At 37.7% G+C, this 18,768-nt stretch overlaps 1 long non-coding RNA gene and 1 pseudogene across 2 annotated transcripts in view; one reads left to right on the top strand and one right to left on the bottom strand.

Moving 5' to 3' along the window:
- The window catches only part of LOC146714760 (E3 ubiquitin-protein ligase RNF19B-like), a 230,548-nt pseudogene extending 228,592 nt beyond the window's left edge, over positions 1-1,956 (top strand). The window contains exon 6 of the transcript XR_014918856.1: positions 104-1,956. The product of XR_014918856.1 is annotated as an E3 ubiquitin-protein ligase RNF19B-like (transcript). The remainder of the gene's footprint in view (positions 1-103) is intronic.
- A 2,437-nt stretch (positions 1,957-4,393) lies between these two features.
- LOC146714759 (uncharacterized) lies at positions 4,394-6,664 on the bottom strand. The gene is made up of 2 exons (XR_014918854.1): positions 6,157-6,664; positions 4,394-5,540 (listed from the first exon to the last, which is right to left on the bottom strand). It is a non-coding gene; the product is annotated as an uncharacterized LOC146714759 (long non-coding RNA).
- Between the last annotated feature and the right edge of the window lie 12,104 nt (positions 6,665-18,768).

Raw genomic sequence — 18,768 nt, 5'->3', positions numbered from 1 at the left:
GATTTATGGTTATTATTGTGACCTTTCAGCTTATTTCACTTTGATAAAAATGTTTAAAGTGGAGGTCTCTTTCTTTTCTTTAAAACACTGTTTCCCACATCAGTGTCCTCAGTGTAAAACAGATGTAGAGAGGAAGGATCTGTCCAACCTGTGTGTCCAGTGTGTCGTATGCACAGCTGATCAGAAGAAGAAATGCCAGTTTTGCTGGCAGTGTCTGAAACCATGGAAGGGTTCAGGCCTTCGATCTGACCGCTGTGACAATGACGGCTGTGAGAACAAGGACCTGCAACTCATGCAGACGTGTAAAACCATCAGTCTGCCTGAGGTGGAGGGGGTCACCAGCTGCCCCGCCATCAGACTCTGTCCTACATGTGGCCTGAGGGTGGAGCATACCACAGAATACTGCAAAAATATCAACTGTCCTCGCTGCAAGATAGAGTTCTGTTTTGTCTGCCTGAAACTGAAGCGTGAATGTTCACAGACTAGTTCACCATTCAGAATCTGCCCCAGTGGGGTCGCTCCAAGGCAGACCTCCATCCCTGTGTGGAGCAAAACATGAAAACAAGACAAATGAACAATTTAAGAGAATGTTTATATTTTCCTTCAACGTTTTAACAATTGTTGATATAAAAAAAAAACCGATGTTGCGTATCTCAGCTCCAAAAGACACACCTCTATTTTGTCAGCCTTTGTTTCTCTGCCTCCTACTGGCTGAACTTTAAATTGCCCAACAAGAGACTGTTCTCTTCTGTAAGTCAGTAACTGTGCAGAGAGATCATTATACATCTTTTACTCAAACATGTCTGTGAATATGAAATATGAATACATTTTTATCAGCACTCAGTTTATTACAAATGAAATCTTAGCATCATGCATCAGGTCTTCTTGTGAGACAAAATGTTAGCCTGTAGTTTAAGCGTAATGTGAAAAATAAAGAACTTATAAAAAGTGCTGCATTTCTTCTGTTTTGTATCAACATGCACATAGTGGATCAGTAGCTCCTAAACTATAAGCATTAAACAAAATGATTGATTAGAAAGAAATCAAAGGAGAGCTTTGTATTATATTAGTGATTGATGAGTAAAAATCTGGATCACAGGATATTATTTATACAAGTTAGCACTTGTATTTCATAGAGGAAACAAAATCATCCATTATAGAGATTCTGAATTTGTAAATTCTGTTGTCCAATCTTGTGCACAGAAATATTCATAACATCACTTTTTCTCAGAAGAAACTAACCGATCTTAAACAAGCCAGCCTAGAACAAAGAAAACCAGACTGCCTGACTTTGCTGCTGTGTTTTGTTCACCATCATATAATCTTGTTGAGTCTTTACACTTAACACCTTCTTCCCATAATGGTTTTTTCTCCTTTGGACAAATTTATCACCTTCCTTTCCTCACCTCTTTTTTCACTTCCCTGGTCCGTCTCTCTTGCAGCTGTTTTTCTGCCAGAAAAACTGGCAAAAGTTTTTGGAACTTGTTTGTATCCTTTTTTCTTTTTTTTTTAGTTTGTTTTGCATGCATTGCGTAGTGAGGAAAATACACAACAATGTCACTGAGGGGGTCAGTTCGTTTTTACGTTTCCTTGTGCCAAAAAAAATTCTCTGTCAGTTTGGATTTACTTATTTGCTCTTGCCACTGTGTCAATCACAACCTTGAACTTTCCAAGTCCTAAACTACAAGTATACTGCCGTCACTTGTGTTCAGGGGGTTGACATGAGGGAGGGCAGTATACTGTCGCATGAGTGATTTTGTGACTCCCAGAAAACCAGCCAACCCTGTGTGGCACAGAGAAAAGAGCCAACATTCATTACATATTATGGTTCTCATGCTCGATATTTTGTTTTAGATTTCTTTGAGAGATTCACAGCAGAGTAGAAGCAAAACAGAAAAATGTCTGATATATATAAATAAAACGAGCAGGACGCACTTTTTTGTAACTGTCAGTAACTCAAGGACATTTTTCTTTTTGCTGAGTTGAATCTTTTACTAAATGATCATGATGTCATGAACTGAAGTAGTGTTCATTTGATATTTAAAGAGTTTGAGTGCTACTGATACCAAATGTTTCACTGGCTCTTCATTATGTGGCAGAGCAACAGCTGATTTATACAAACTACTAATCAAAATAAATCATACAGACAAAATCTGTGGAAACGGGACTTCATCATCATCTTTAGTTCTGTGGGGTGAGTAGAAAACATTCTCTCAGTTCTCTGCCTTAGAAAGCTTTCCTTTCACCACAGCTGAGCAAGCTTCAGTGGAACTTGTAGATAATCTCTCTGATATGACTGGGGGGACTTCCCAGTTTGCTCAGGAGTCACTGGGCACCTGGACCACTGACATGTTGTTCTGTAATATTTGTGAAAGGATTTACATGTCAGCTAGGTTTTCCATACTTCGGTTTTTGGGACCCTTGCTTCTTCCTTCAACATCTTGTTCAGGTTACCCCCCTCTAAGATTTAAAACTAACGATAGGATGCGTGAGAGTGCCACTGTCAAACAGCTCATTTCCTTCAAAAATAATCTGCTGTTGATCTGAAACAGACACAGAAGATAAAAGTGAAGAATACACACCGACTGTCAAGCAAGGCTGAACATTTCTGCAGAACAACTGAAAAGACTCAAGCATCATTTATCAATTAAAATTATGAAAAAAATAAATCAATCTCCAAGGAGATCACGTGATGCACCGACTTGATGCTAAATTACTGTAAAGTTGTGCATTGGTTAATGGTAATCATGTGACTGATGCAACCCAGATCCTTTTATTTAGCAAAATTGGGATTAATAGTTACAATTTATTGTTGAGGGGCCAATTGTTCCCCGGTAACAAGTGAACCACCTAAGCCCAGGATAAACCTGGAAGTTACATGGATAAGACGAAAATCCTGCCTCGTACAGTCCTCTGGCGGAAGACTTTTTTTTTTAAATTATTTTGCACAAACTGTAAATACCAACTTGTCTTAAATTCTCAAAATATTAATTACTTGTTTTTATTATTATTTTTTATTACTGCTATTTTCTTGTTATTTTCTTCTTAATATAACTGCACACTTTCTAATGTGTGAGGAGCACGAGCCAAAGAATTTCATTATGGATAAATGTGGCTACACTGTTTATCTGTACATGACAATAAAACTTGAAACTTGGATTGAATTTTACAAACTTTAAGGACTTTGGTCAATAGGACTGCGAGAGCTGCTATAATAATGTTTAGTCTATCTGAAGCCAGGAAAGAAATTAACAAAAAAAAATACCAACTGTGGAAGTGAACAAACTTATCAATATGACAATTCTAGCGTCAAGACACCGGGGAAAGTGACGGATTATAATTGAGGTATTTGAATTGACATTTCGAAGAAAGTTATATGTTTTTATTCCATCAGCTGAAGTCTCATGGGGTTTAACAGTTTCCGAGCAAATAAAGAATAAATATTAAAAAAAAAAAAAGTGAATTCATACGTAGGATTAGTCGGCATGAAAATTTTATATAAGGTCAGAAAGAAGGCTATAAATATATGCTCTGTTTGAGAACCGTGCATTAATTCTTGTTAAACAATAAAGTTGTTATATAATAAGAGTGAATCTAAAAATTCATCTTTCTATTGTCTGCACACAGTTCTCAGGGATCCTAAGGAGTGTAATCTGGAACCTAGCCAGCATAAGTAAAAGCAATATATACTAGTGAGAAGTGAACCACAAAGAAGCATATACGTCTGTGCTTGTTAGCTAATTTTACTGCTTCAGAATTTTCCTTAAATACAATACAATGAAATGCATCTGTATAATTATCTAGAAATGCACAGACATATAACACCACAGCTCAAGGGTAAAAATGTCACATTACAGCAAGCTTTCACTCTGTCTTTCAGAGCTTTTACCTGAGATATCAGACATATATGAAAAACAGTGCCTTATTTTGTCCTTCAGATGTTTCATGGTCATGCTGTTAAACTCCTCATCAGTGTTGCACATATCGATCCACTTTGTTTCACCCCTTAGTCCTTGAACTATACCCAGTAGACCGTCCCCATTTTTAGCTTTTTGGGATGAGAATTTCTGTGCTCCTTTAGATTCTGTCAATAATAATGGTAACGACACTGACACAAGTTATCTGCGCTCAGCAGACATCAGAGTCTGATGCCAGAGGCCTGAGGATACTTTCAGTTTCACCTAAATTCTTCTTATTTTTCCATGTTCTGTTATGCTCTGTCGTTGGTACAAAGATCATCAACGCAGTTTTGAAATGCGACAGAACCCAGTCATTTCGAAGTGGAATAACCTATGGATGAAAGGTCTTTTTGAAATCCAAAATCTCTGGGGATAGTGAAGGCGTTACTCACCACTCACTATATTAAAGCTTTAAAAAGTCACGTTTTTTTAAATTTATTTTTTTATTTTTCAGCTGCTTTTTCATTTTCAGTCTAATACCTGAGTATTGAGAGACTGGGGTCTGGCATCGTTGAATCATTGAAGCATGAAGAAGGCACTAAACTCAAGAGATGAACCAATGTTCTTTCTACAAACAACAGACAACTTTACATTGGGTGTATGGAGAAGAGACAGACTTTATAGGTTCATAGAACAAATAAATTACATTTTGTAAGATGTATTTTTTTTTTTAGTTTTGCCTTTGACATTTAGGTTTTCAAATAATTTCACTTCACATCAGCCTGAGCAAACAAAGAACATGTTATAAATGCTTTGAAAGAACTTGTTGTTCCAGGAAACAAATACACACCAAACAAACGCCAGCAGCATAAACACAATTGTCTCTGATCCTGTGAGTCAGGCTGAAAATATCTGACAAGTTCAACCATTAATATGTGTTGAGTGACTTTTTCAGGTCCACTGACACCAAGTTTCACTTTCTATCTCTATCACATTTGCAAGAATTCACACCTGTACAATCAGGCGTGTTTCTATTGCAGTTGTTTGCAAAAATGTAAGACACAGATTATAAAACATATAGAGGAATACACAATTTATTCTTGCTGTAAATTAAAATGGTGCACATGTGGTGAACTTGTTTAAGCTTCAAAAGGGGAAGTTTAACTAGTTTGTGTGGCAAAGAAGCAAAAAACAAACAAACAAAATCACAGAAATTGGATTTTCAATACATCCATACCCTCAACATCATAGAAAACATATTCTATTCTCTGAGCCTCCTTTCAACAGATGTCTTCCTATATATGATGAACAAACTTTACCTGCCACTTCAAGAACAGGCACATAAATATTTGTAAAAAAAAGTCAAACAGAAGTTTGTGATTTGGAAGTTTAATAAAAATGAATTTCAGTTGGACCTGCGCAGCATCTAGTTGTGTTATTAAAATGATAACTTCAGAGATTCCATACTTCGATTTTTGCCAGTCTTGTCCCCCATCCCACTGTTTTCATCAATAGGTCCACCTCCTCCAGGAAGCTTTATTACTATGCAGATGACAGACTTGTGCTGGATTCCATAGTCAGACAGAAGAGTATCATCTTCATACAGACGCTTATGTTCAGATATCAGCTGTGCATCCAAGGCTTGTACACACACACACACACACACACACACACACACACACACACACACACAAGCATGGGGTTACTTATAATATTATGTTCAGTGTTTTAGTTTTGCAGCTATAGACTACCGGTACCTAAAGAGTGTAAGTTTGGTAACTGGAGGCTTTCTAAGATCACCGATGGTAGAAAACATGTTAAATGAAAGCTTAACCTAAAAAGCAAAGCTTAATGGCAATCATGAAGTAGACATACTTGAGCAATGTAGTGTGTTTAGCCAGATGGTTAGTATGTTTTTCTTTGTTTGTTCTCATTGACAAACAGTTGATCTATTAAACTGTGCTGCATAATGGCACCTAATTTAGCTTTAGATTTGACAGTAACACGTTATTGCTGCTTCCTTGTTTAATGTAAATATAGAATGTTAACTTGTAAAGAAGCGTTATAATGTTTTCATATGTAATAAAGCTTGGTCTCGACCCAACACAGTTTAATTTGTATTTTTTTTCAGAAAACCTTTAAACAGTGTTAATGTGCATCAATAAAACTACATTTCAGACGGTACATTGCTATCTGTTGTCTTCTGCCATCAGGTCGGGAAAAGCGCGTTACTCGTGTTTCGGCCAGTGTTCTTTACCTGCAAACTGCGGAAACTTCTCCCATATTTTTTCCTTCAGCTGTCGCACTGTCATGTTCTTAAACTGCTCTGCAGTTCTGCACAGGTTGACCGCCCGGTTCTGACGCTGGAGTCCAATAACAATAACTTGGTAGTTCTTCTCCATTTTGTGCTGACTTGTGTGTCACTGGCTGTGTTCCTAAAGTTGTTGGCGCGGACACTGGTAATGGCCCTTCAAGTTGTTGTTCACGATTTGGGTCTAATATCAGATGAGTGACGATACTCTTCTACTGTTATTATTGGTGGGATCGAAGGCGTAACGTCTAAAGGTTGAAAAAAAAAACACCCTAAAGGAACAAATGACTATTCTGACCGCACCACCAAACAAATTTGACGCCAAATTGACATCTTATCCGATATCGCAAGTTGCTGTTTCTGCCCTGGTCTCGACGTTTGTAAAGTGAGGCGACTGCGTGAAGACACGAATGTACGACAGTAGCTTCCTGATTTCTTTGCGTTGGGTTTTGACTTCTTCTCTTCTTATATCAGCCCTGATGTAGTATTGTTTGATGGGTGACACCTGTCGTTCAGGAAGAGACTTCAGCGGCCACATGACCTGTAAATTGTAATTTGGCATGTAGACTGGAGCAGCCAGGGGATCTACTGTTCTATCTCCTGAGTCATAGAAATAGGTGTCAGACATTTTCAAAGACTCGATATTACTGTGAAACAATTGCTTCAAATATTTAAGCATTTACATTTCAAAAAACCCTCCTTTGTAAAGCTCCCCCCTTCTCAGTTCCACAATATGTTGCACACAGTAAAAAAATGTAGTATCAAATCCATAATTAAAAATGCTGCTTAAATGTAAAAGCCTGAACAATATTAAGTCACTCTATTGAAAAAAGCTGGCTCCATAATGCAGCTTACTTTTGCTTTAGATCCTCCAGTAGCATGGCAGCGTCATTGCTTATGCAGGGTGCTGACTTGTATTTTGAAGTGTTATTACTTTTTTACAAATAATTAAACTTCCGCCACCACAGCAAATCAAGCAGGTGTGACTTCTATGTAAACCTTGGAGCAATCTGTTGCTAGAAAAACTTCAAAACTAAAAATCCAAATGCTACATTGAGTGCTATTGTCATCTGCTATTGTGGAAGCTATTGGTATTTAAATTCTCTGTTATTTTATCACAGAGAAGAAAATCCTGTGGTCCTTAGAAACGAGTCTTATTATATCGCTCATAAGCTGTTCCTCAGTGTTGCTCAAGTCTGTCATCGCTTTTTTAACCTCTTAGTAAATAAACTACAAGGAGTAGAGGTAGTGGAGGTAGGCTAGTTTAAATACCTGGGGTCAACAATAATAAAAAAAAATCGCTGTGCACAAGAGAGGTGAAGAAAAAAGTGCAGGCAGAGTGGAGTGAGGCCTTTTACATTTTTTTCCTCCTTTTTTTCTTCTATTCAAAGAATAGCAGCATGACTGAAAGTTGCAGTAGACTCTGACACCTCTTTTAATACTTATTAGGGTGGGACCCTACAGATCGTCAAGCTGTTGCTTTGCTGGGGTGGATTTCTAGCTGGACTGAGGTTGTTTCACGCCTGTATGAAGCTTATGCGCAAGTTCAATACGGAAGACGTATCTTTCTGCTCCAAGATGCTGCCGGATAAATCTATGCTTGATCAATTCCACTTTCCCATGCCGTCAAGCATTTGTGTCGTCACTGGTCTAGTCCAATAACCTTCTCCTGGCCTTCTCCAGGCAGTCAGCGTTCATGCCGCCACATACTTTAAATCTTGCTGCGCATCTGTCTTTTTCCTTCGCAGTCACCTTTGTGCTACGTTTTAGTTGCTCTCATTCATTTTGATCAACATTGCGTAATCCACGATCCCATCATAATCATCCTGGAAACGGTTGTATAAAAGCAGAATTTGCAGGTTGTATAACGCAGATTCAGCCCGCATTCATGTCATCATTTAATGATGAATGCCCTGCATCTGTTTTTCATAGTATGTAGGGCGATCTGTTTAGCTATTTCATCCATATGAGCCATTCATTCAGGGAAGTTCATTCAGTCCAGTTTTATCATACAGTCCAGTATAATCAGCCTTATGTTTGATAAAATAAAAACAAACCGAAAAAAATTTCTTCACTCAAAAAAGTGAAATTGCCTGGTTAGAGTTACAAGAGTCTAACTTGTAATTTGATTAAAATAATGTTATGGTTCTATGGTGAACATAATTGCTTCATGTAGGATCTGCATGAAATTCAATAACTGAATTTATTCTTGTTGAGATGACGTGATACAATCTAGCAAGGGTGTCTTGATGCATGCTCAATGATCCAGGTATAAATCCCCAAAAGTTGATTCTGTTCATCTGGATGTTACGGAGCCCCACAAGGGACATGGGAGGGAAAAAAATGAAGATAAAAAAAGATGGTGGGTAACATATGTCTTCGAAAAACGTTGGAGCACTTTTGCAAATATGTGATGTCTTGATAAACCGAGCAGATATTTGAAGTTTACACAGCTACATGCACGATTGAAAATATCTGAAAGTTAATTTTGTGACCCAGAAAGAGTAATATTAAAACTAAGTAGCTGCCGCCATTGTTGGAAATGAATTGGCAGGCCTGCGCTATGAATTCTGGGATAGGTTGGGTCATGAAGGATACACCGACTCGGCCTTCAAATGTGACCTCCGAAGCGTGTTTTGGGGTTTAAAGGCCACAGAGACACGGTGTTTAGAAAAAATGCATCTCAACTGTTCCAATACTCATGACACATACGGGATCACTAAGGCAAGGCAAGTTTATTATATAGTTATTATTATATAAGTTTATTATATGTATATATAGCACAATTCAATAGCAAGGTGATTCAAAGTGCTTTACAGAGACATTAAAAAACAAAAATAAAAAGCATGATTTAAAATGAAAAAAAGGAAGGAACAATAGATAAAATCAGTAGTTAAAATGTAAGTTTTGAAATTTAAGCTTAAAAGTGTGGATTTGGTGCTTTATTCAAATGCAGCTGAGAACAGGTGAGTCTTCAACCTGGATTTAAATAATCTGAGTGTTTCAGCTGATCTGAGGTTTTCTGGGAGTTTGTTCCAGATATAAGGAGCATAAAAGCTGAATGCAGCTTCTCCGTGTCTGGTTCTGACTCTGGGAACTGATAAAAGACCGGATCCAGATGACCTGAGGGATCTGGAAGGTTCATACTGGGTCAGGAGGTCACTGATATATTTTGGTCCTAAACCATTAGGAGCTTTATAGACCAGCATCAGAACTTTAAAGTCTATCCTCTGACGGACAGGCAGCCAGTGTAAAGACCTCAGAGCTGGACTGATGTGGTCCACTTCTTTGGTCTTAGTGCCAGACTTGAGCAGCAGAGTTCTGAATGAGCTGTAGTTGTCTGATCTTTTAGGTAGACCTGTAAAGATGCTGTTACAGTAATCAAGCCTACTAAAGAGTTTGCTTAGGCAGCAGTTGTCCTTCTCTCCTGGATTCGCTGGAGCTTTCTTTAGGTGCCTTCCCAGCTTTGAGAAATGTCCAGCTGGGATAACCAAATTTACCCAGGGCCTTCTGAATCAACGTTTTAGGATTTACTTGCCTAGATGATTGAGCATGCATCAATACATTTTCTCTTTAAAATGGCCTGTGTTCTGAATTTTGACACAATTTCATATTAAATGCTGAACTTAAATGGGACACTTGGCCGATCCCACTGAGTGGACAGGGATTTTATTCCGGTGTGGTAAATCATTTGCATTGATTTGTTTGACTGAGAGTGTCTGGATAGAAAAGCATGAGACTGAAAATATTATGCATATTAATGTAACCCTAACATGCTGTAACATTCAAACATTACTCTAACACACTTCCAGAAGTGTTACATTCTGTTCGATCTGGCTCTGTTATAATAAGTGTTAATGTGGAGCTCAGCTCTAAACACTCAGGACTGAGGACTGAGTAAAGGCAAACAGAGCCATTTTAGCATTGCACTCACAGCTTTGAGCCAACCAGCTTTGCCAACTACACACTTGCTCTGACAACATGATAACATATGCCCCTCTCATTCCAAATAACTGAACATTCCTAAAGGCAACTATCACACACATATGGAGCACAAAAGAATACATGCTTTTTGTTACTAAATTTACTATAAATGTCCAGCCACAAACTTCAGTAACTCAGTTTTTTGTGATTCGTTACATTGTATCCAGACTTGGAGAAATAAATGATGGAGCAGACCATTTGTTCATCGGTGCAGACTGACTTCGACTGAAAGACAGACTTCACACAAGCAGCTTTGTCTGGTTGTTGATTTATGATATGCTCATTTAGTCCTTTTCTGACCACCTCGTTGCTCCCTAATGTGTTACTCAAAAGCTGTAAGCTTTTTATCAGGAGTGTTTAGTATCAACAAGATATGAAGTTGTTGTTTAAAGTTCTATGAAGCGCTTTATCTCAGGTCTGTTCATGGATATGCTGTAAATGTTACATATTAGAATTAAGAAAGCATAAAAGAAACTGTCACTTTCTTTGCCCACAAAATCACATATAAGTATACCTTTTCTTCATGTAGCTTCAAACCAGTCAGATCCTTGATTCTCAAACTGGGTTGTGCTTACAGGTGAAAGCCACTAGAGGTCGCAATTTAGTCCTTAATTTTTTATTGAAACCAATTCTTCTGCTTGGCCTGATGTTAAATATTTCCCAGAACTGTGATGATAAAGGATAAAGACTTTGACTTCAGAGTCGAAGACAAATTTGCTGAACACACACAAGTAATGTGGTGATATTTTTGTTTCATGATGTTTAAATATTTATGAAGAAACACACGTTGTGTCACCCAAACCGCTACGTCCAGATGAACAGAATCAACCTTTAGTGTTTTACTTACCTGGATGATTGAGCATGCACAAGTGACTCTTTGTGTCAGTTTTAACTGACAAAAATTTGAACTGTCAAGAGTTTTATTCTAATATTTTTTAAACTTGTTATGGTGGTGTAATACCCAGAATGGACAGTAGGAAGCAGTGGGTGGGATCATGAATGGAGGTCTCTTTTGCAAACTTTCTCTGACTTCACAAACACTGTGACAACAGACACACACACACGGCACTGAGAAGATCAAAGAAAATGTGGAAAAAGTTACAAAGAATAATAATAATAATGGATTGCATTTATATAGCGCTTTTTGGGACCCTCACAGCGAAACGGTAACAGCAGTTGTAGGGGAGACCGGGGATAGTTGTAACATTTTTGACATTTCTGTCTGTAAATTGGAGCTCTTTTAAGGTAGTGGATTCAAAATGTAATGCAAAGTATTTACATGTCTCTGCTATTAAATAGTGCAGCTATTTTCTCTGCAGCACAATTACCCATTGCATGGTATGGTCTCAAACACGAAGAGTGAAATGTTACAATTAACCCCATAGTCTGGGTTAGTTGTAACATATCCTGGGGTAAAATGTAACACAATGAAATAAGGGTACTAACACAACATTAACATGTAATCTTTGTTTATTCAACACATGAATGCACTTACATCCATTTATGTAGCTGTGTATGTGTGACAGAATGCAGAAATCTAGCTTTTGAACATATTCCAACCCCCCAAAAAAGACAAATTATGGAATTTTCTGCAACTGAATATTTCATTAATTTTGGTTGGTTTTCCTTGAGTTTGGCCTCATTGGCTCAGTGGGCATTATAACCTACAGCTCTTGTCCCAATTTTGAACATAACAATGAAGCTGAAAAAATGTAGTTGTTCACCAGCATCGCAATTCCATTACTTTTTATCCTGGCTTACCTTGGTGTGGTTTGCAAAGTGCTTCAGAAAGATGAGGAAATCTGTTTCTTGCACCCATCCTGATTTAGTTCCACTACCAGTACTTCCTACTGGTCCATCTCTGACACAGAGGTCTGCATAATGTATGTGTGGGAACACAAACAGTGGAGGAATTGTGTTGCCAATGGCATTAACCGCATATACAAAGGTATATATATACAAATGCGACCAGTGAACGTCTCTCTGCTGATGTCGTTGCCCCAACTTGTTTAATATAAGTTAAAGTAATAGTGTGGTAAGTTGTAACATCTGCATTATTGTTACAACTAACCCAGACTGTTGCTGTTACAACTGACCCAGACTCCTATAGCCATGAACTAGCTAACATTACAGCCAACGGCTAAAACATTAGCACTAAAGACCTACACAGAATATATCCCCATAGACATACAAATAACATAATTTAAGTTTGATGAGTTTAACTGCAAAGCAGATAATGCTATTGCAAATTGAAATAAAGTAGAAAAACTTACTTTTTGGCATACAAATTACTTTTTTTCATGTTAAATTGTCTGTGTTTGACAAAATGTGCTGATTTTTCACATGTGATAGCAGAACTGAGTTGGGCATGTACAGGATGAGTCACATCATTTGAAACTTAGCCCTGATTGGAGAAATTGGAAGTGTTACAACTGACCCACGTTACAACTATCCCCGGTCTCCCCTATCTGAGCTGTCTAAGCAGCCTCTCAGCTTTTTCTTCTAGCTTCATTCAGCGCTACTGTCTGGATTTGAAATATTGTTAGTGATGAAGAGTGCAGAGGGTTTTTGCAGCATGCTTACAGACATGATAATGGTTAGAACAGTCTCTGGGTCAGGAAGTCAGAACAAGATGTCCTGAACTAGGCCGTAGAATCTAGGATAAATATTAAATAATAAGGATAGCCAGGGAGATATTTTTCTTTTTTGTCTCTTACAGCAGAAGAAACAGATACTAGGCGAGGTTGGGACTAAACGGGGAGGATTCATCCCAGACTGCCACGTTCGTGCCTGGAGAAGATAGCCATAATAATATTTTGTTATTGTCACAGTCAGTGTTCCCTCTAATTTTTCATGTGTCTGAGCGAACACACAAACTCCCTGAGCGATCTCGTGGACCACCATGAGCGACATTAGACGTGTGCACTGTGGTCACGCCAGCGTCAAATCCATCCAAGTTACATGGTTTATTAATTACAGCATTTACATTTATGTTAGACTAGTTTTAATTAAATGTTTTATCCCACTTACAATGAAAATTAAAAAAAAAATCTTGTTCACGACCTGTGTAGTATGTTAACACTATTGGAAGTAAAAATGACTTGAACTCCAATTTTGAAAACACAACTTTCTATTTTTTTTCTTTTTCTTTTTTTTATAAAGCTCTGACTTGTATTATGAGTCTGTGGTCTGGGAGAGAGTCCTGTAACTCTCTGTCTGCAAAATACAGTATATAATGAATCAAGGTTGGGTAATTAATTATATATTTACTTCTTCAAAAAAGTTACTGAGTTTTGCAAAAAACAAAGTTTTTTGCAGCTGTTTAACCTAAAAATGCAGCCAAGGCGTTTTTTTAAAATAAACATTTCAAACTGTTTACAGAACAATGAGCTGTTCTGCATCAAATTTGATGCCACACAAATTATTTGTGCCACAAAAAATAATTTCTGTCCACTATGAGATAAAGGAGAACAACAGCCTGATACCTGCAGGCCTGACAACAGGAGATGTATCACTGCTGTAACACCTGTAACATTCAGCAGGTGCCTCATTGTTCTGACACACACAACAAAACTACTGACTACACTACACACTAACTACACAAGATTTGAGCTAAACGTTGCAAATCTCTCACATCTCAAAACACTTCCCGTTTCTTAACAACTAAATGCCATGTTTTGATTGGTCGACATGGTACATTTTTCGACCAATGGGAAAGGGTGTGGGTGTTTTGGTTTCGTCTTTGCTCACGGGCGGAGAGTGCTTTCGAGCTTTTTCCTTATAAAACGCCGTTTTTACCGTTTCTCCCCGTAACTCTGGTTTTACGTGGCCTATCAATACAATTTAAAAACTGGTATAAAGTCCACAGTTTTTCCGTCAATTGTTCATTCTGTCCTGCTCACATCTCCAATAGTTGTACACGTCGTCATTAACTTGGCTTCACTCCACATCAGCCACGCCGCTTTTCCAGCTAAAACACGAGCACATATTTACTTTAATTTCAATTCAGGTTAGAATTCTTTTTGTGTGCGCAACACAGATTTTCTCTTAGCAGAGACCGTGCCAACAGTGCGCAATTGCGCACGTGCGCAGCTTAGAGGGAACATTGATCACAGTATATAAGCTGTACAGCGCGTTTGAGGGTTATCCTTTCTGTGAAGCAGGCCGCTGGTTCACACAAAGGTCCAGCGCTGTAAACTTGAAGGTTTAACTGCTGAAATAAATTAAATATTTTTTAAATGACAGATATTTCTCCTGAATTCCTTCTGAAAAATTTGAACACGACACTCTATGATTCATGGTAACATTATACTTAAACGCAAAGCCGGAATGAGGTTAAATATTCTGGTTATTCTAATATTGTACAGAAGATGTGTTGAATGACAGATTTTTACTGCTATTTCTCTGCTTACCATGGGTGTGCTACTGTTATGCTGCTTTTGCAGCATATTTTCTCCTCATTTTACTTAGCAGCACCATCATGTGTTAGAATACACAGTGTACAGCTTTGAAGTCATCTCTCTGAAGACTTTGCAAAGACAGAACAAATACTACAGTGACATGTTTAATTCTGCCACAGTTTATTCTAACAGTCTGCATGGATTTGCTATAAATTTTCATATATATCTGAATTAGAAAAGCATAAATAATCTGTAACTCTTTATGCCTACACATTGCACAGTTGAAATTCAGAGGTATAACAATGTGTAAAAACAGTTTAAAAGAAGCATCACTGGTGAAGACACATACTGGCCCAAAGAAAAATGTCTGTGGCCACCAAGAGAAGCTTTCAGTTTCCCACGCTGAAAAACAGCTGCATTTCACTGCATGGTGTAAATATTCATATATATGTAGCACACCTGGCTTCAACCTTCTGAAATAACCAGGCATTCCTGGAGTTCATTTTATTTTAGCATACCCAAGTTTGTTATTTGTTCCTGTTCTTAAATACCATGGTAGTCAGGCGAGCAGGTGGAACAGACAGAAGGGAAGCTGAAGACGAGCGAAGTGTATGAGTGGGTGAGTACGTATGGAGAAGATCAGATAAATATAGAGGAGTGAAGTTACGAAGCACTTTGAAAGCAAGAAGCAGGATCTTGAAATTGACACGGAGGTGAACTGGAAGCCAATGGAGCTGCTTAATAACAGGTGTTCTATGTTCATATGTTACATATTATTATATCATATATCACATTAATTATTGACTGGAGGGAGTAAATTTAAACTTCAAACATCATCATTACAGTGTTTCAGTCATTATTTCACATCATCTGTTTGTTTTCTTTTATTGTTTTTACATGTAGTCAGATGCTGAGGTCAGTGTGCATCTGTACATACATGTCAAAACAACACAAAGAATTCAGAATAAATGCGTTTGTTCTTTGTTTTGAATGGCAACAGATAATAAACCTAACTATGAATTTATTTGTTGTCTTTGTTACTTTAGTTTCACTTCAACCACACAGTGAGTCATTTCCTGGGTTTGGGTCTCAAACCAAACATAAAAGCAAAATTCAACAACAAAATCAGATCATTTAGAGATCTATGGTATTCCAGGTTTATATGTGTGTTACACGACCTGTATACATCATGAAGACATATGCAAAATAAGTTCCAGAATGACAGAAAAATCAGATTGTCAGACTTCAGAAAGATGGAAAAGATGATAGAAAAATGTTTCTAGAACACAACTATCTCTGTGAGTGCAGAGTCCAGGAGATTGACGACAAGAGGCTGAAAACAAAACATGTTGGGGGAGAATGAATGCTGTGGATATATATCAGAACATTGGGTGATAAGATGACTCCCAGTCTGCAGAGACCTGCTGGAAAAGGAATTCTGCAGCATGATAATAATCCACAGGAAACTGCAAAAATCACACAAAAAAAGGCAAAATATGTCTCCTGACTTGAAGCAACAGAACAGCTTTGCACATTGAAGAGAAAGGAAACAACACAAGTAACAAGCTTCTATTTCACTGGACAGGAAATATAAATATGTCACACAACTGCTGCGGTCAAAGCTACAAGAGCTGTTTGACATTTGTGTGAAAGGGAAGGAAGCACAGAGAGACCAATCAGAAGAGGAAACCTATAGAAAAACTCTTGTTGTATCTATACTAAACACAACTTCTCTTTTCCTGTAAAGTACAACTCTTTGATTATCTGTGGATCAGAGTGCAGCTGGGCTGGATGTGACGATGGGGCACTCTTTGCTGTGCATGATGGGCTTTTTCTGTAAGTACACGTCTGACATTGTTTGAATGGCAGCGATTAATGAAAATGTTTCTGATTTGTGAGAATTACAGTGAGTCACTGCTTTAACCTGTTTACCTGAGAGCTGGAACAAAGCAGACTTGTGATATTTTGTGATTGTTTAAGCAAAATGTGTTACAGTTGTTTTAGTTATTGTGTTTAGAGCCTGTTTGACAAATATAAGCACACCAATGTTGTGATCATTGTTTCATCTAAAAAATTGTCTTAAAAAAGTTTAATTTCATATTGATTTTATTAGCTGTATGTCCGATGAGATTTTATTCATTTTTAGCGTCCTGTACATTCATCTATGAAAATGCTCAAGGTAAGTATCTGAATTGATTTTTACATTTATATGTGCTATTTAACATAATTTAATGACTGAACCTCAACCTGTTAATAAATCTCAACATGAAATGTAATCAGATTACAATCCGACTGTCACTTTAAAATACATTAGTTCACATTTTGAGTTTGAATGTCAGTTTAGCCTCATCTTCACTCAAATACTTACATCAACTTAGAGATTTAATTGTGACACACATTAATATGACCGCTTACAGCACAATATTATTTCCAGTGTAAATAAACTGGCTGACAGTCTGGCAGCTGAATTAAGGCCACGCAGTCACAGAGTAGGGAAAAAAGGAGACTATAGATTTTCTTCTGGCTTGATAATAAATCTACAATGCAACTGATGTCTCCATCCTTAAATCCTTTGGGTTTCTTGGCTGCTGCTTGGGAACTTGAAGCTTCAGTTCCCTCCTCAGGATTTCTGTAGGACTGAAGTCTGGAGACTGGTTAGGCCACTCTGTGACCTTAATGTGCTTCTATTTTAGCCACTCCTTTGTTGAATTGGTGGTATGTTTTGGGTCAGTGTGATTCTGCAAGACCTGTCCACGACTTCAGTATTCTGGCTAGATGAAGGGTTTGTGTAAAGTATATGACCTTGACCGTTGGTGCAGCAAAGTTGTCCTGTACCCTTAGTGAAAAATATCCCAAAGCATAATCTTTCCACCTGCCTGCTTGACGTGTTGTTCTTTGGGTCACACTCAGGATTTCTTTATATCCAAACACAGCGTGTCTAGTTGATATGACAGATATGATTTCGGTTTCACTGGAAAACCGCACATTCCCCCAATCATTCTCTGAATCATTTAGATGTTTACTGGCAAACTTAAGACAGGACTGCACATGTGCCTGCAAACCTGGAACAGCAAAAATGATTCTGTGGGCCTTTATACTCATAATGAGCTATATGCCACATCTGTCTGGAGGCGCTGGAATCCTTACTGGTTGGTCAAATACTTATTCCACTCAATAGCAAGCAAATCAGTTTATAACTTTGATGTGATGTGTTTTAACTGGATTTTTGGTTGATATTCTGTCGCCTCCCCATTAAATGAAACAACCACAAAAAATTAGAGACTGTTCATTTCTTTGTAAGTAAGAGACAAAAAATAGGCAGGTGTTCAAATAACTGTTTTTTCCACTGTATCCACTTTTCTTAAAAGCTTATCAGGTTCAGTGTTGTAGTTAGTAAAAAGTGTATTTATATTAAAAATATAATTTAATGTGAACATTTTTGGCAGAATAAAATTAAAATTTTATAGTATAAAATTCAATTGTGGTTTATTATCTAAAAGTTGGTGTTCCAAGAGAGGGTGCTGTGACACCCTAATCGTTTCATGGCATTTTATCATTTACATATTTCCACCCAGTTCTTTAAATTGTTCTGATTCAGTCATTTACTTTTATGTTATTGTTCTAAAATGAACTACAGATAAACCAAAGGCAAGACTTGGTGCTGATAGGACAGCTGTTCCAATAGGGGGCAGTGTGACCTTGAATTGCTCTGTGAGCCCATCATCATCATCATCATCTTCTTCTAGATGGAAATACTACTGGTACAGAAATGAAAAATACTTCCAACCCCTGACAACACAAGATGCAGTTTTTCAATCACATGCAGGGCTCTCGAGTGCGACCAATTTGCGACCAACACAGCAGGTCAGAATGTTTGCAAAGAACAATAAAAACAGCTTCTTCCAAGGTGTGAGTTCAGTCTCTTCATCAGATCGGTTGTCGAAAGTTTAACAGGTTCATCTCACAATCACTTAAGTCAGTTCAGAGGTGACTTTTTCCAAATGTCTCCATCATGGACATATTTAGTTCTGCTAACAGGTTAGTGTGTCAAAAGCTCCATAAATTCTAAACTTGGTATGACTCAGCTCTCAGGTAAGTCTCTGCAGATGCCTGATGTGCCAGAATGGATCTCAGACAAAGAAGACAGACTCGGTAGGTAAGGCTGCTTAGTTTA

This window comes from Copadichromis virginalis, linkage group LG3 (assembly GCF_057382275.1).
Source record: "Copadichromis virginalis isolate Kocher_CV1m ecotype Utaka linkage group LG3, C_Virginalis_male_GT1.1, whole genome shotgun sequence".
NCBI classification, from domain to species: Eukaryota; Metazoa; Chordata; class Actinopteri; order Cichliformes; family Cichlidae; genus Copadichromis; species Copadichromis virginalis.
This window is presented reverse-complemented; position numbering and strand designations above follow the sequence as displayed.